The 16,835-nt window shown below is 40.5% G+C and overlaps 1 protein-coding gene across 1 annotated transcript in view; it reads right to left on the reverse strand.

Moving 5' to 3' along the window:
* The window catches only part of LOC136859016 (death-associated protein kinase 1), a 1,193,585-nt gene extending 1,188,795 nt beyond the window's left edge, over window positions 1-4,790 (reverse strand). The window contains exon 1 of the mRNA XM_068225494.1: window positions 4,525-4,790. The gene's annotated coding sequence lies outside the window, so the exon portion shown is untranslated. The remainder of the gene's footprint in view (window positions 1-4,524) is intronic.
* Between the last annotated feature and the right edge of the window lie 12,045 nt (window positions 4,791-16,835).

Below are 16,835 nucleotides of genomic sequence, written 5' to 3' on the forward strand. Positions count from 1 at the left end.
TGCTACCAACTGTTAGATTTTGTTTAGAGCTTTTCTTTATAGGTTTAACTGCTCAAGCCAGTTCGACGTGAATGTGTACAGACCTATACCTGTACGGACTAGGCTAGCGATGATTTAGATGTACATCTGCGTGCTATCTGTTGGTTGTCAATGTGAACTCTTAGCATGGCTCACAGCACCGTAATGAGGCATTGTGCTGGCGTAAAAAAACTTGTTTCATCAAAGTCAATTGTTGTAAACAACATGGCGCCATCCTCGCATGGTCTGTATTTCTCTAATTCAGCTCTCAATCGCATATTAGGTGAAAGTAGTGATGAAAATAATCCAAGAGATAATGAAAGTGTTAGTAATGATGATTATTCACAGCAGGAAATTGTGTGTGATGTACATAATGACAGTAATATAAGTGAATGCTCACCCAAGTGGTCATAGACACCTGTTGATTTCAATTTTATTCCAACAAGAAGGTAATTAGGCATTTTATCACTTTGCATACCACCTTTTCGTATGTAGATACAACATCTGCACGATATGAAATGTGTATCCACTTATTTTGAACAAAATCAGACAAATCATTTAGAAGTTAGGCCTATAGCAATGTTTGTGACAGCATGTAAAATTCTATTTTTCTAAAATGTATTACCACTGTAGGGTAAAACTTGGCCAACTTTAATACCAGCTTGAAGGGTTAACAAGTCCTAGCTTGTAAGGAAAAAAAAAAAAAAAAAATCATTGGCCTTACACATCAAGGTTATTTAGCAGAAACTCTTCACAGGGAGTGAGCCTCTGCTTCGTGTCGGCCATTGGCCCACATTTTAAATTATACTCTTTTGTTAGGACCCATTACCGAAGTGAAGTTGGCAATTACCAGTACATCTGTCTTGAATTATGCGAGCACCGGCATGCTTTATAAAATGCGTCCAATGGTAGTGAGTGTTCAGCGGAGGGTTGTGGGCGATGGGGCTAGATTTCAATCAACATTGATCTGCATTTAGGGCAGCTTCCCAGGTGGCAGATACCCTGTCCTTTTCCTAGTCTTTTCTTAAGTCACTGCAAAGAATTATTTATTGAATTTATTGAACATCTCCGTTGGTAAATTATTCCAATTCCTAAAGGTTTGTCCAGACCAAGGTGTTTCCATTAATTTTGTTAATAAACACTGTTAATCAACAATGTTCATGAACATTTTTGTATGTTAAAAAGAAAATAGCACGTTCATTAACTTTTCAAGCATGCTGATAAACTAAATTTCTTTTAACTTTTGTGAATGAATCTTTTCACTAACATTTCGTGTTTTCGTTAACATTTCGGTTCACAAATGCGCAAAGACGCAATTAAAGCACACAGATTCGTAGCGCGGAATATGATGATTTCTTCTAAAAATTGACTATCAAATCGCAAGCGTAAGTTCTGATATACAGTACGGTACCTTTTATTCTGTCACATGATATTCTTTTAGCTGTGTTCCAAGGTAGTTCATTTCCAGCTTCGTTCCTCGCTGAACAATCTAATCCCCCATAATCATCAAAATAATATTATCCTAACTATACCTCTAATAACGAAAGTTGGCGTTTGGCATTTCTTAGAGGGAGGTCCGTTTACTGCCCGCCGGGGCGGTATAAAGGGAGTGGCGGTATGGTTGCCATGGAAACAAGGGTGGGGCGACTGTGGTTGCCATGGAGATAAAACTTCTGGGGAGTTAGATATTGTCGCAAGCAGTTCAGTGTGAGTGGTATTCTATTTCTGTTTTGTGGCCGATAGTAAGTTTCTAATTGTATTTTAAATACTTTTTACGTATGTACGTACGTACAATCATTGTATTTTAATATATATTTCGAGTACGATGAAACACACCAGGTACTGTACCGCTGGGTGGTGTGGAAAAGAGTACACATGATTTATGACTCTCCGTCCACCCCAAGCACCCTTGTCCCCTTGAACTCACTTTTCCTTATTTGTTTTACGTCCTGTACTTATGCCAATAAGGTGTACAGAGACAAAGTATAGGACAAAGGGCATGTTGAAGGATTTGTCAGGCTATAGGTACTACCCCTGTCAAAGAATAATAATGTTATTGATTTTACGTTCTGTAGTACTTTCAAATACCACCGGACTGAGCCAGTATCGAACATGCTAAGTTGTGATCAGAAGGCCAGCGCTCTACTGTCTGAGCTTATCAGGCCAGTCCCTGTTAAAAATAACGCAACATGAGACCAAGTCAGTCACAGTCACAGCAAAATTTGTCCCATTTGTGATCACTCCCATTACAGTGGAAAACAAGAATGTGAAAAAAGACCAGTTCATGTAACAGCGGTCAGAATGAAGGAGGGAACAAGTGAGCCGCAAGCGAGGGGTAAGAGAATATAGAAAGGAAAGCTGGAATGTGGCAACATCGTGAAATGGCACGTGCAATGCTCCTCCCTCCAACCTTACCTGTCAAACACCAACTTTAGTTAAGTCTAGTATAGGTAGGTTAAATGATTTTCTTTATTTCATACCTTTACCAATTCCTTGGAACCTCTGTGGCTCAGACAGCAGCATGTCGGCCTCTCACTGCTCGATTCCGTGGTTCAAATCCCGGTCACTCCATATGAGATTTGTGCTGGAAAAAGCGGAGGCGGTACAGGTTTTTCTCCGGGTACTCCGGTTTTCCCCATAATCTTTCATTCCAGCAACACTCTCCATTCTCATTTCATAACATCTATCAGTCATTAATAAATCACCTTGGGAGTGGAAACCCCACTGTATTAACAGCCGATATATAGTTCATTCATTACATCCCTGACCCGGTCAAAGACGGGAAAACAGGTTTTAGGTTTTTCACCAATTCCCCGATATTGGTGTATAAAGCTTCGAACACCTCGGACACAATAACTGAAATAGCTTGTTTTGATACTCTAGACAAATAGGTATATAAGTGAAATGTCACCAATTGCTAGGAATCTTTAAAGTTAGGCTATACCGGTAGCCTATCTATAAAAAAAAATAGCCTGTCATTAGTGGAGCCAGCTTTCTGATAATCTGTATCATAATGTGCAATTACTGTCAACAAGAACTGAAAGTCATGTGGGGGCATTCTCAAGAGGATTTTGAAAGCCCGCTGCATCATGAATTAAAGGTTCCGACATAGCCTAAGTGTTCTTCCTAAACTTCATTCTACTCGCCTTTCCAGTACTTTTCTTCGCCAGACTTTGTGTCTGTGCTTTTCTCTAATTGTATTCACTGAAATAATGAAAGCTGCAGCTGTAAGCATTTTCTTCTTCCTGACCCTATCAATTGTAACCTCACGAACACCTATTTTGGTGAGGACACAATGTTGAAGAAGTTTGTTAACAAAAGTTTATTAACATATTGAGAAATGTTTTCATTAACATTGTTTATTAACTTTGTTTTGTTAACACTGTTTATCAACTTTGGTGTGGACTAACCGTAACTCCCCTACCTATAAACAAATATTTGCCCCAATTTGTTTTTGTTTTTTTAAATTCCAACTTTATCCTCATTTCTATGGTTTAATTATAAAAGCAACTTTCAATGAAGTAACCAAACATTTGCACCTGATCAACACAATTCTGATACCATCAGCCGAAGCAGAGAGATGAATATCTACATAGAACAGAATTAGGACATTTTTAGGCAGCACAATGGTCAAAGATAGACTCAGTGCTCTTGCAATGTTATCCACTGAAAAGGAGATGATCAATAAGCTTGGGTATTTCAATGAAAATGTGATTCGATAGATTTGCAGCTCAAACTAAAACATTCTACCATCTTTAGGCAGTTTATTCTGTACATAACAATAATTTCAAGGTAAGAAAGTCTCTTGCATGTCACTATTTTTTTGTTTCTTTTTGTTAGAAACAAATATTTTGTTACCATTGATTGAACCCATAGTTTTTAAACTCACAAGCCACCACTGATGTGTCATTCTGCCTCTCTAAACAATCAACAACTAGCACAGGCTTTATGTTACAAGTGAGTTTAATCATATAGTTAAGCAATTCCGTGCAGGATTATGGGAGTATATGTAAAACAAAACTGCTCATATTATCATCATTACCAAATAACATAGGAATACAAATCAGCAGACTCCTTTCATATATATTATTCTCTACTGCTCGCTTTCCACGTAACATAAATGAAAAGGTTCCTGGCCACTGCGATCTTCTGACAGTTGCTACTGAAAATTTTGTGATTGTCAAAAGTAAATGGACGTCAATAATAGTCACCAAACTTTACCAAAATGTTTTCTCTATATGCAATGAAACAGAGCTTAACGAAATTCAAAAGAAGAAAAAAAATTCAAAACGATTTTGAAGACAATATTACGATGTATCATGCACGCCTTAAGCGATCTATCTGTGGACAGAAATTACCTGAAGAATTAATACCGAAAGATATGACAGGATCGAAAAAAGTTCGTTTTGTGCAACAATCACGTTATGTCAGAGTGCCTCAATAGTCCTACAGAAAACGTTAATTAAATTTAAATATAACAACACTGAACAAGACCAAGTGACTAACCTATAGATGTAAATGCATCCAATTGCAACAGTATACCTTCACGGAGATCCAATAGCGTTGAAAAACATTTCGGATACTGGACAAAGTATTATACACGTAAAAAATAATTCACTGTTGTTTTTTTTCGCATATAATATATGCCATTTTCCTTACGTTCGTCAAACCTTCACCGAAATAAACATAAAGTAGCATTCCGACAATAAAATAAAAGGCCAGGTAACAAACACGAGCGCACCTTACGTTACAAACACTGTCACAGTTTTTTTTTTTTTGGTAAGCCAGTCGACAGGCTATCAGCTGGTAGTAACAATTCTTCTTCTTCTTCTTCTTCCTCCTCCTCTTCTTCTAGTTCTCCGCCTGAGCTTACCACGTGGAATACCCAAACGTCAAAGATCTCATTATATTTCTTCTTCTTCTTTTGTACCCTCTTGAGGGTGTGAGCGTTGCCTGTGAGATATCTCTTCTTCTTCTCCTTCTACTTGAAATGTTGTGTTGGGCTCCTTGTAATTTTCCCCCAGTTAATATACTTAAGAGAATTATAAATAAATATACAAATGGGAGCACAGCATTATACACACGACAGAAAACACTGGAGGTTTGGAAAGAAAAGGTTGCGCATTGTAGGCTTGATTAACTCTAAAGGGCCCCATACACGCGCAGGCTTAGACGGAGATAAGTCTGCGCAAACCAATCTTTTCAGACATGTCTCTGTGTGTATGGCCAATGTTCTTGTTCTTGAAGTTGATTTGGGCTCGTTATTTCACCCGGACACTATACTTTATTATATTCGTACTAGTTCTACACTCGCACACAATTCCGATAAAGTAAGACACCAATGCAGTTTGCAATTTTCTCTGATTGAGAAGTACTTGAAGATTGAGTAAAGTAGATCGTGCAGCGGACGCACAAAATGGATTGAAAGTACTTGAAATAGTTCATTAGAAGACGTAGCACCTAAACAAATGAGAGGGAGTAAATTATGTATACAATACTAGGAGATATAGGAAAATCACAGGGACACAAGGTATACTAATCTTCACGCTAGAGTGGCCGATCTCAGCGACTTCTACAAAACATACAACACCGGGCCAACATATAAGGGAGAAGTAGGAGAGGGCAGTGGAACTACGGAGGGGTGAATATATGTAAGAGTGTGGGACTTTGGACAGAGGGAAATTAATATCAGATCAACGTATATGGGGGATTTAGAGAGCGGAAAGTGTTATTGAGATCGTAAACAAAAAAATTAAGAGGGGTGACAGTGTGATGATATGACGTCAATGAAAATGTACACACAATCGGTGGAGAGGGACAGATGACAATATACGGTAGCCATGTGGCCTGGTTTAAAAGCAGGCGGTAGGGAGGACGTGAGTCAAATGAGAATATTATGAAATAAGTGATGTTAATGTATTGTGGGAATGAGGGATTAGAGTTGTAAATTAGAGTGATATAAGAACTGATTTAATATATTGATTATTGTTTGAGAGGGCTTGTATACCAGACATGCAATTGAAGTGGGCAGAGGAAAATTGAAATGTATTAAGCTTGAGTACAGGCAGCGTCTAGAGGAGTTATACAACGGACATTGAAAAAAGAGATGATTGATATCGGCATCTTTGGATCCACAATGACATAGGGGATGCTGTTGTAAACGAAAGCGAAATTTATATAGTGGTGTAAGAGCATGATTAAAGCGAAGGCGTAAGATATTGATAATATGCCGACGAGTGTAGGTTGCGTGTTGATACCAGAAAGTAGTAGGTAATAGTGGTTGTAGACTATGATAGAATTTGTCCTTCTGACGTTCAGATGTTGTCCATATGTGATGCCATGATTGATTTTGTTGTGATTTTAAGAGAGATATGAAAGCTTTGGCGGGAATAGAAAATGTAGCTGGGTTTGTAGATAATAGTGAAGCCTCTTTCGCTAATCGGTCAGCTGTTTCATTACCGGGTATGTTTTTATGTGCCGGTATCCAAATGAGTGTAACTTGGACACCTAATTGATTTAAAATAAATAGGATGTGCTTTACGTTATATACATACCAGTTCAGCGTAAACTTGTTAGATTTTAGTGTTTGGAGCACGGAGAGAGAGTCAGTAAATATATTAGCAGATTGTATGGATGAATTTTTTATGTACAGTGACGTTTGTCGTATTGCAAGGAGTTCGGCAGAAAAAATGGAAAAGTGTGACGATAAATGAAACAATTCAGCATACTGAGTTTGTTCGTAGTAAAAAGCAGCTCCAACGCCACAAGAATTTGTGGATATATCGGTATAAAATTTGGGACATGCATTAGTGGGTGAGACACGAACGTTTTTAGAATATAGAGGAAAATATGAAAGCCGGTAAGGGAGCATAGCAAAGGATGATTCTTTAGAATAAATTTTAGTAGGAGTATATTGAATCACGTCATATGACACAGAATAGTATGGTAACACCTGACTACGAATAATATTAGGTTTAAATGGGGAGACAGACTCTAATGCCCAAATTAAGGCAGGGGCTCGGCAATTTGGTGTGAGAGGGGATGGAAATGATTGAGCGAGTAGTTGTATTTTGGGTAGAAGATTATTGGAGATTACTAGAAGTCGTTTGAGATGATACTTAGATGCTAGAAATCTGCGTCGAAGGAGAAGAGGAGGGTCACCAGTTTCTACTAATAACGCATTAGTAGGAGTGGTATATAATGCACCAAAACAAACTCGTAGCGCTTGATTTTGTGTCGTATTGAGGGATTGAAGGGAGGATGGTGATGCAAGATCAATGATATGTGCACAGTAGTCGAAACGAGCACGGATGGTGGAGTAGTATACTAATTTTGCTGTAACAGGGTCAGCTCCCCAGGAACGACGTGTAATAGCTTTTAATAGGTTAATGTATGTGGCAGTACTGTTTCGTAGGTGTTCTATATGTTGGGAGAAGTGTAATTTACGATCAAGTATAATGCCAAGATATTTATGGTGCTAACGTATGGGAATTTCATATCTATCGAACAGTAAAGGCTCTGGGTTATAAACACGCTTGGTAGTAAAAATTACCGCAGAGCATTTACCAGGAGATAAGGATAACCCATGAGTGTGTAACCAAGACTGGACTTTAAGCAGGAGCTGTGTTATGCATTTCCGGGCAACATCTAGATCTTTATGGGAAAAATAGAGAACTATGTCGTCAGCATACATAAGAATTCTGGCAAATTGGAGGGCAAGTTGCTCAAGGTCGGCTAAATATAAAGCAAAGAGTATTCCACTGAATATATCACCTTGAGGCATGCCGACAGTAGCCTGACGAGGAGATGGTGTAGTGAGGGGAGGTTTGAAGATAAGAGTGCGATATATTACCAGATGGCTTAGAAGAGTTATGAAAGTAGTCGGGATTCCGTTGTGTAATAACACATCCCATAATAAATTCAGGGGGACTGAATCAAAGGCACCTTGTATGTCTAGGAAGACAGCAATAGTGTGCTGTTTCCTCGATTTAGCTAATAATATATCAATAATAAGCATATTGATCGCATCCTGAGCATTTCGACCTTTACAGTAAGCATACTGATACTTGGGAAGAAGGGAATAATCCTCTAAGTACCACAGAAACCTTTGGAGCATGATTTTGAGAAATAGTTTGCGTAGACAAGATGGCAATATTATTCCCCTTATATTGTGAGGGGTGTTCATTGGACGACGAGGCTTTGGAAACGGGACTAGGAAAAAAGTGTTCCATTCCGGAGGAGGAGTCGTAGTGGTTAACACAAAATTAAAGTACTGAACAAGCACTTGTAGGGCTTTGATCGGCAATTGTTGTAACATAGCATAAGAGATATAATCAGGACCTGGAATGGACGATTTGCAAGAGTTAAGAATGGACGTGAGCTCTGGGAGAGTGATGGTACGAGAAAGGACTGAAGACCGACTAGTGGAAGCAGACATAGCTGGGGTATAAGGTGGAAGTACATAATCTGGAGTGAGTGACGTTAGAAATTGATTCAGAATATTCGATATGATTTGAGGGCGTGGGATATGAGTGGAAGCTCGAGTGAGAGCACGGATAGCATTCCATAACTGGGATGCAGAAATATGGGTATGGAAAGAGGATATAAAATTTTTCCAGGCTTGTCGTCGTTTTTGATTGAATACACGTCTGATATGAGCAATATGATGTTTGAGGTGAAAGTAGTGTGAAGGGGTTAAAGTTTTACGATATATTTTGAAGACTCTCTTGCGTTAAGGATTAATTGGTGACATTCAGTGTCCCACCACTTTAATGTAGAGTTACCAGTTGTTATGGAGTTTGATGGTGCGTGAAAAGGATGGTAGAGGCCCAGATACTGTTTTGAGAATTGATTGATAGGATAATTCTGTTACAGGGAATATCTCTAATTGGGTTACCATGAAGGACTTAAAGCACGAAGCATTGAAATGTTTCATGGAACGAATTTGTGCGGTATAATGGTGGTTAAGAGGGTTTTTAGTAATCTACCCATGTCCATAAGTAATGAGGATAGGAAAGTGATCACTTGTATGAGTGTCACTTAGTACTCGCCACGTGGTTATAGAGGCGATAGTGTTGCGGCAAAGTGATAAATCTACTGCGCTAGGTAACGAACCAGGAGGAGTGAGCCTGGTAGGGGAACCATCATTAAGAATCAAGAGATTATGTTGAGTTACAGCATGTAAGAACTGTGTGCCTTTAGAGGTGTTGAGCGGGGCTCCCCACTGAGTATGATGTATATTGACATTTCCCAAAAAAAGGAGTTGGGTATCAGATGGAAACTGATTAAAAAATTTGAACCATTGGGCGAAGGAGATGTAATTATCAGGAGGATAATAACATATGTGTTATTACATATAAGGCCGAGGGAATAGGTATTTGTTATTATGTAATGTAGATGTAATGGAGTGTACGATAACGAATTATGTATCATAAGTGCGACACCATCAAATCCTGGTCCGTCATGGCGTTCAATAGAATAACTTGGAAAATAAAAGTTGGTGTTATGAGAAAACCAAGTTTCTTGCAGAGCGACTGACTATATGAGGAGATGTTCCGTGCATTAGAATTTTGAATTCGTATTGTTTATTTTGTAGGCTCCTAGCATTCCATTGAAGGATGCGTACTACCAATATGAAAGATAAGGTGTAAACTTTCTCGAAGTTGATAATAACTGGTAAAATATTGGGGTGATCTCCAATTAGTTGAGTAAGCTGCATGAGAAGGTTGAGAACACACTGTTGAACATGTTCTCGCTGTGGGAGTGTAGTAGCTGTTTGGTGATGCTGTGCGGGTTGCAGAGGGATTGACGGGCTCGATGTTGAGGGAGTTGTCTGACTGGGTTGAATGGGGTATTGATAACTCAGAGATTGAGAGGGGCGAGAGGATGTAGTGGATTGCACTAGCTGGAGATATCCACCTCTATCATATCCAGGAGATGGCTTAGGTGGCAAATCCTTGACAATCACTTGTGTGAACTTGCGTTTGCGAGGGATTTCTGGTACTGGAGAAGAATGTTGAGAGGGTAGGGGAGGAAATTGTTGAATGTTATTATACTCAGAATAAGTAGGTGGAAATAGTCAAGCAGAAGCTTCTGAGAAGGAGATGTTATCTGTGCACATGAGTTTTTTTATCTCCACTTGCTTCTGATGAACAGCACAATCAGATGAGCCCGTTTCGTGCTCCTGATTGCAATGTACACATAATTTGACATTAGCAAGGCAGTCTGAGGTAGCATGATTCAAACCACAGTTGCGACAGCGAAAGTTAGTGGACTAGCAATTGCGTATGGTGTGACCATAACGCTGGCATTTGGAACAAATAATGGGGGTAGAATATAAAGGGATTGACTTCTAACATTACGTGATAGATTGAAACATATTTGGGCAAAGTTTTGGAGCAAAAAACAATCTTTACTGAGCCGGTAGGTACATAAACTGCCTGACCATCTTGGAGGGTTTTACGATGTAGGCGATGAACAGAATGAACTTTGACGTCACTCTGAAGTAAAGTAAGAAAATCTGATTCAGTTAGATCTTTCTCAACACCGCGTATAATGCCTACTCGGAAGATACTGGAGTGAGGAATAAAGACATGCAACTTGTGTGTATGAAGGAACTTATTCTGCAAAAAGTCATTAGCATGATTAGGAGAATGAAAGTTTACCTGAATCCTGTTACGGCCTTTATATTGGATGGATTTAACAGGAAAGTTTCTTTCATGGAGTAAGCGCCCAATAGCCATAGGGTGCAGGTTGCCAATGTTATTACCTTGTTTGGATGAAACAAAAACAAGATAAGGTCCTGGGTGGTTTAATGGGTATAAATTACATGCAATAGCATTAGGAGGTTGAGCAAGAAGGGGAGGGTTATTATTGCATTGGGTCGAAGTTTGCAACGAAGGGGTAGAAGGAGAACTATCAGTCACGTTTGTATCCATTTTCACCTCTTCTTCCCGTTCAACATTACTATTTGACGCGGGATGAAAGTCCCTAGTACCTCCACTATCAGAACTCATGCCACCATTGCACAATCACACGCAAGCTAGCACTCGAATGCAGGAATAAGTTCTAGAAACGTCAGACACCGAACACGAAACCTCGAACACTACGAACCGTACAGTACGATGTCGCGGACGAGACAACCAATGTGTATGGCCGATAAGCCTGCCGACAAAATGTCTGCAGGCAAGTCTCTGACATTCTGGCGCTGATTGAATTCAGCTGGAGACTTTGCGACGAAAGCGCTATCACAGAGTTGCGGCAATAGATGTAAACGTGGTAACCTACAAATATGAAAACTGAAATAATTTTTTACGTGTCTTACTCGTGCAAAGCGCTACATTATGTCCAAATAACAACTCATCTTCTATACCATCGCCCTCTACTATGGCTGCGCTAATACGCCTTCCCAATACAGCGATATGAGCGATATTGGCCTAGTTCCCACTTTAACCGCGGAGCGCTGTTTCGCTGGAATTCAAACACGATTGTTCATTACAGCACATGTAAAGTAATTTATATATATATATATATATATATATATATATATATATATATATATATATATATATATATCTTTTTAAAGATTTAGCCAATCACTCGGTGAACATATTTAAATCACATCTTACATCTTAATAAATAATTCAGTGAAGAGCCTGTCTATCCGCAGCGGAAAAGCCGTAAAAAAATAACGTCAACGGTACCACAGGAAAGATACAAACACCTGTCTCTTTGAGAGCTACATACGCAGAACCTTTCTGTTTAAGGGTTTCAAGTTCAAGTATTTCGGTCTTTCAAAGATCTCTGTTGATGATGTGGCTATGTTATTTAAAAATACAGGAATAGCACACTCGCAAATAACTTCACCACTTAACTGTGAATGTGCGATTTCAGGACAACTGAAATGAGGAGAATCCCGCAAAACAGGCACTAAATAGTCGCACCTAGACGCACCAGGATTTTTATGCATAAACGGTTGTGCTTTCAATACAAAATTATGAATAATTTTCAAAATCCACAGCAGCAAATCAGATGGGTACTGCAGCCTGCTGTTTTCATCTCTTTTATAAATCAAGTCCATTAGCACTGATGAGCACCTCGGTCTTATCAAAAGAATCAAACAGAAGTCACACTTTATTTTTAGGAGTGCTTTTCGAACAACAAAACCTCCTATATACGACAGGCATGCTAACTTCATAGATGGGTAGCCCATATCTGAAAGAGAAAATTTTCGGGTTTTAAATCGTGCCTCAGACCAACAATAAAGAAATAATTATTGTACAATATAATTAAACATTAGCTACCGTAACTATAAAGGTAACTTTTCAGGGGACTTGTGCATATCCTCAAGGATACGCGTAACTTGATCTGGTAAATGCACTACCTTGCGTTGACCTTGGGGCGTGTTTGGAACTCTCTCTTCCGCATTTCCGATCACAGAAGTGCCAGACTCCACCTCCACGTTACTGCTTGCAGGAATAGATAAGATTCCCATTTTCAAAATTCGGTTGAGACTGAAAATGACAGCTCTAGCATCCAGCATGTCATTGCTGCCTGACATTTGCCGCAGAGCGCTAAAAACAATCTCTATAGAGTCACTGTTAAATGCTCGGGTCAGTACGAAATGAAATCCTGACTGAAGAAGGTACTTGACACAACCCACTGTTAATGCTGTCGTTAACAGAATGGCCTCATACGTCTCCTTGCTAAGAAATTGCTTTCCGGCTTTCTCGCTGGCGGTCTTAAGTTCCTTGAGGTACTGGAGAAAATCATTTTCCAGCCACTCCAATCTTTCGTCATCCAAGCTGAAGAAATGCATCTTGTCCGGCTGCAATGTTGTTACATGTGGGCTACTGGCATCATGTATATCAAACCATTGCTTTATTGATATCATGTATTTGATAGTGGCACCTGCATTAACAAAATCGCGCGCATCTTTATGATATGAATGGTCTTTTAAGTATTCTAGGGCTGTTATTACTTCAGTCGAGAAAATATCTTTCGCGCGCCGCACATTCATTTTTTCAAAGTTAGACGGCTCAATGTGCTTGCGAGTAAGGAAAGGAACTGTTTTCACAGTTTCTTTTGATTGAATCTCATACAGTTTCTTTACAAAATCACCACTTATGTCTTGGAAACCATCAAACATAGATTTTTCAAGTAAAGAATTTCTTACGTTTTTTAGAATGTGGCATTGATCGAAGGTAAGAAAAAGAGGCCTTTCACTATTAACAGGATGACAGATCTTCGGTTTGATTTCTTTTGAAGAAGACATTCTTCTCATCATGCTGACATTCGTCTTATGATTATCACTCACAATGCGCAACACGAAAAAGCCACAAGCTTCAACTTCCTTTATTGTTGTGAGTGTTAAAGTATGTAGCTCTGTACCTGAAAGCCTCTTAGAGAAGAAGAATGCTGCTGGTAATCTGTATTTAGTAGTCACACCAGAAATCAAAAAACAGAGAAGGTTATTGGCCAGGGTAACTGGATTTCTCTTTTCACATGCATGACAGTCATCTTGAGTGGTTTTTATTTGCTCAACATGGATTGAAGTGTCTTTCTGCTCAAAGAAGGTGTCGAGTTTCTTGTATAACATCTGCTGCTTGATGGACATTTCATCGACTACCAATGAACACAATCTCTCCGCTTCATTTAGGCGCTGGCTCTCAGCTAAGAGGCGCTCCTTTATTAAGGGTGTTAATCCAGTCTCACAGTTTATATCTCCTACATAGCGCGAAAGTGTAGATTTACTCGGTATGGCAAGCATATAGTTTCTCGCAAATCTATAGCCTTTAGGAGAGACAGACTGAAAAATCACGCATTGCTTTATCATATTCTCGGACCATCTTGGTAGTTTTTTGCGAAAATTCTCCAGCATGTCTAGCAAAATGCATGCTTTGAGATCAGATTTATTGGCGTCATTTTGCTGTGCTTCAATTACGGAGGTTAAAGAATCGTAATACTTATTCTGATATTGTTCTAGCTTATTATGTGCTAACTTTAGTCTGTCCTCTAACACTTTTATCTTCATGTTAGCCCGCCACAATTTCATTCGAAGGTTTGCTTTCTCTCGACCCGCCTTATACAACCTACTCTCAAGGTCAGAATTTGTCTGTGTCCCTACTAAACAATAACTGACAGTCAGCTGAATTTTATTTTCACGTAAATCCTCGCCCAGTCCGCCAGTGGATTCAGAGCCTTCATCACACTTCCTTTTCTTGCTTCTGTGAGTAATTGGTGACTTATGAATACTACGCCTAATCTGCTTTTCAGCAGGAAGCTTGTGTGGTGGATAGGCGGGAAAAACGCTAGGAGCAACATTGGGTCTCAGACGCCTTACTTTTAAACCGGGACAACAGTCACTTTCCAGAAAGTGTACACTACAAACTACCGATGATCTTGAAGTGAAATTCGGCGAGAAATCCTTCCTTGAAATAATATTTAACCATTCTTGACGTTGTTGCTCCTTGAGAGGAAATTCATGAAATGAAATCCCATTTCCCGATCTGCTTTTGCTTTTACATAAAGGCACACAACAGTAAACCATATTATGAACATAAGCATAAGACGGTCCACGAACAAAAAAAGCCACAAAGTAACATAAACACAGGCTCAAATTACTCCGGCACTGTTAGCAATGATCGCTGAAATAGTCTCGTAAAGCAGACTAATGCCAGCTTCTCAGCGCCCCAAGCGCCTGAACTGGTAACTACGCCGTGTTCGCTCGTTTACATGTATAACTGGACGAATGAGAAGGCGTATTAGCGCAGCCATAGTAGAGGGCGATGTCTATACCTACTATCTAATAAATTTCAATCCATATATATTTTCAACCATCCGAAGTGCATAATCTTAAACAGAAAACAGCTGAACGCGTCGTATTCAACCTCCTCGGTAAATAATCATGTAGTGTGAGCGTGTGTGGGCAACTGCATACTTCCGACTTACCTCCCAGAGGCAAGTCTGTGCAGGTAAGTATTCCAGAAGTCTGCGCGTGTATGGGGCCCTATAGATCGGTAACGGTACAGTATGCAAGGGGTAAGCTTCATAGAGATGGTAGTAAGCACCTTCAGTAACAAAATAGAATAAAAACTAAGAATGAAGAAATAATCACCACGAAAACAAACGATCAGGTTATATACACAAAGGAAGCCAGGAGCATATCCAAACAAAAATGAATGAGTAAGATGATATCAAGTTATAAAGTGAGGTCGGAGTCATCGAGAAAAGTGGTAATTAGTGAAATTGCAGTGGGTGTCAGATTATAGAGTAAACAAGAAATACTAGTAGGCAATGAAAATTTGCGCCGGATAAGGCGGTGTAAAAAAACGTCGGCGAGCTGAACGATATAAAGGACATTGGAAAAAAATATGATTAGCATCTCCGTCGGGGTAACCACATTCACAAAAGAGGTGAGTTGTTAGATGAAATCGATACTTATAGAGCAGAGTAAGGACATGATTAAGTCTTAGACGGATGATAGTAGTAATATGTCGTCTAGAGTACTGGCCTGTTATGAACTACGGTTGTAGGGGAATAAGAAGTTGCAGTTGGAAGCACGATCTACCTTTGTACTTGGCAGTATCATTCCATTCTGACTGCCATTCTGAGGGAGCCTTGTTTTTGACATATATGAAACAATCAGCGGGCGGAATGGCTACAGTGGAGGCGGGAAGCGGAAAACGTGTGCTTGCTTTGCATAAGTATCGGCTCGTTCATTTCCGTAAATTCCAATATGCGCTGGAACCCAGACAAAAGTAAGGTAGACGTTTGAGTGTTCGAGGGTATAAATAACTACTACTACTACTACTACTAAACGTTTTCATTCCTCCCCTGAAGGGGAAGACGGGCCTCTTAGACGGTCACGCCGTATCTCAAGCCGCGAGATTTCTTACGGTGAAGGAGATGTGCGGAGAAGGTGAGGGGGTGGGCGGCCGAGGCCTACACTACGAACTGTCCCGGCATTCGCCTTAGTGTAGGAGAATGGAAAACCTTTCTCAGGACAGCCGACGGGTGGGGCCAGCCGAGAAGTCCAGCACTGTGCCCCAGGCCCGACTCCTGAATGCAGAGACGTAGAGCCACGGTAGATCCGTGGCCAACTTTCCTCTGCTCGGTTGGCCGGTCAGAGTACAGAGCTGTTGGACTACGGACAGGCCGTGGCCTCGTAAGGGACGTAACCCAAGGGCCGAAACCCACTCTTCATCTACCGACCTTTCTACAACTAAACGTTTTCATTCCTTCCCTGAAGCGGGGAGGCGGGCCTCTTAGACGGTGACGCCGTCTCTCAGGCCTGGAGATTTGTTACGGTGAACGAGAGGTGCGGAGAAGATGAGGGGGTGGGCGGCCGTGGCCTATATTACGAACTGTCCCGGCATTCGCCTTAGTGCAGGAGAATGGAAAATCACGGAAAACCATTCTCAGGACAGCCGACGGGCTTGGCCAGGCGTGAAGTTCGGCACTGTGCCCCAGGCCCGTCTCCCGAATGCAGAGGCGTAGAGCCACGGTAGAGCCGTGGTCAACTTTCCTCTGCTCGGTTGGCCGGTCAGAGTACAGAGCTGTTGAACCAAGGGCAAGCCGTGGCCTCTTAAGGGACGAAACCCAAGGGCCGAAACCCACTCTGCAACCACCGACACCGACCTTTCTACTACTACTACTACTACTAAACGTCCTCTCCTGAAGGGGGAGGCGGGCCTCCTTGACGGTGACGCCGTCTCTCAGGCCGGGAGATTTGTTACGGTGAAGGATATGTGCGGAGAAGGTGAGAGGGTAGGCGGCCGTGGCCTATACTACGCACTGCCCCTGCTTTCACCTTAGTG

This window comes from Anabrus simplex, chromosome 1 (genome assembly GCF_040414725.1).
Source record: "Anabrus simplex isolate iqAnaSimp1 chromosome 1, ASM4041472v1, whole genome shotgun sequence".
NCBI lineage: Eukaryota > Metazoa > Arthropoda > Insecta > Orthoptera > Tettigoniidae > Anabrus > Anabrus simplex.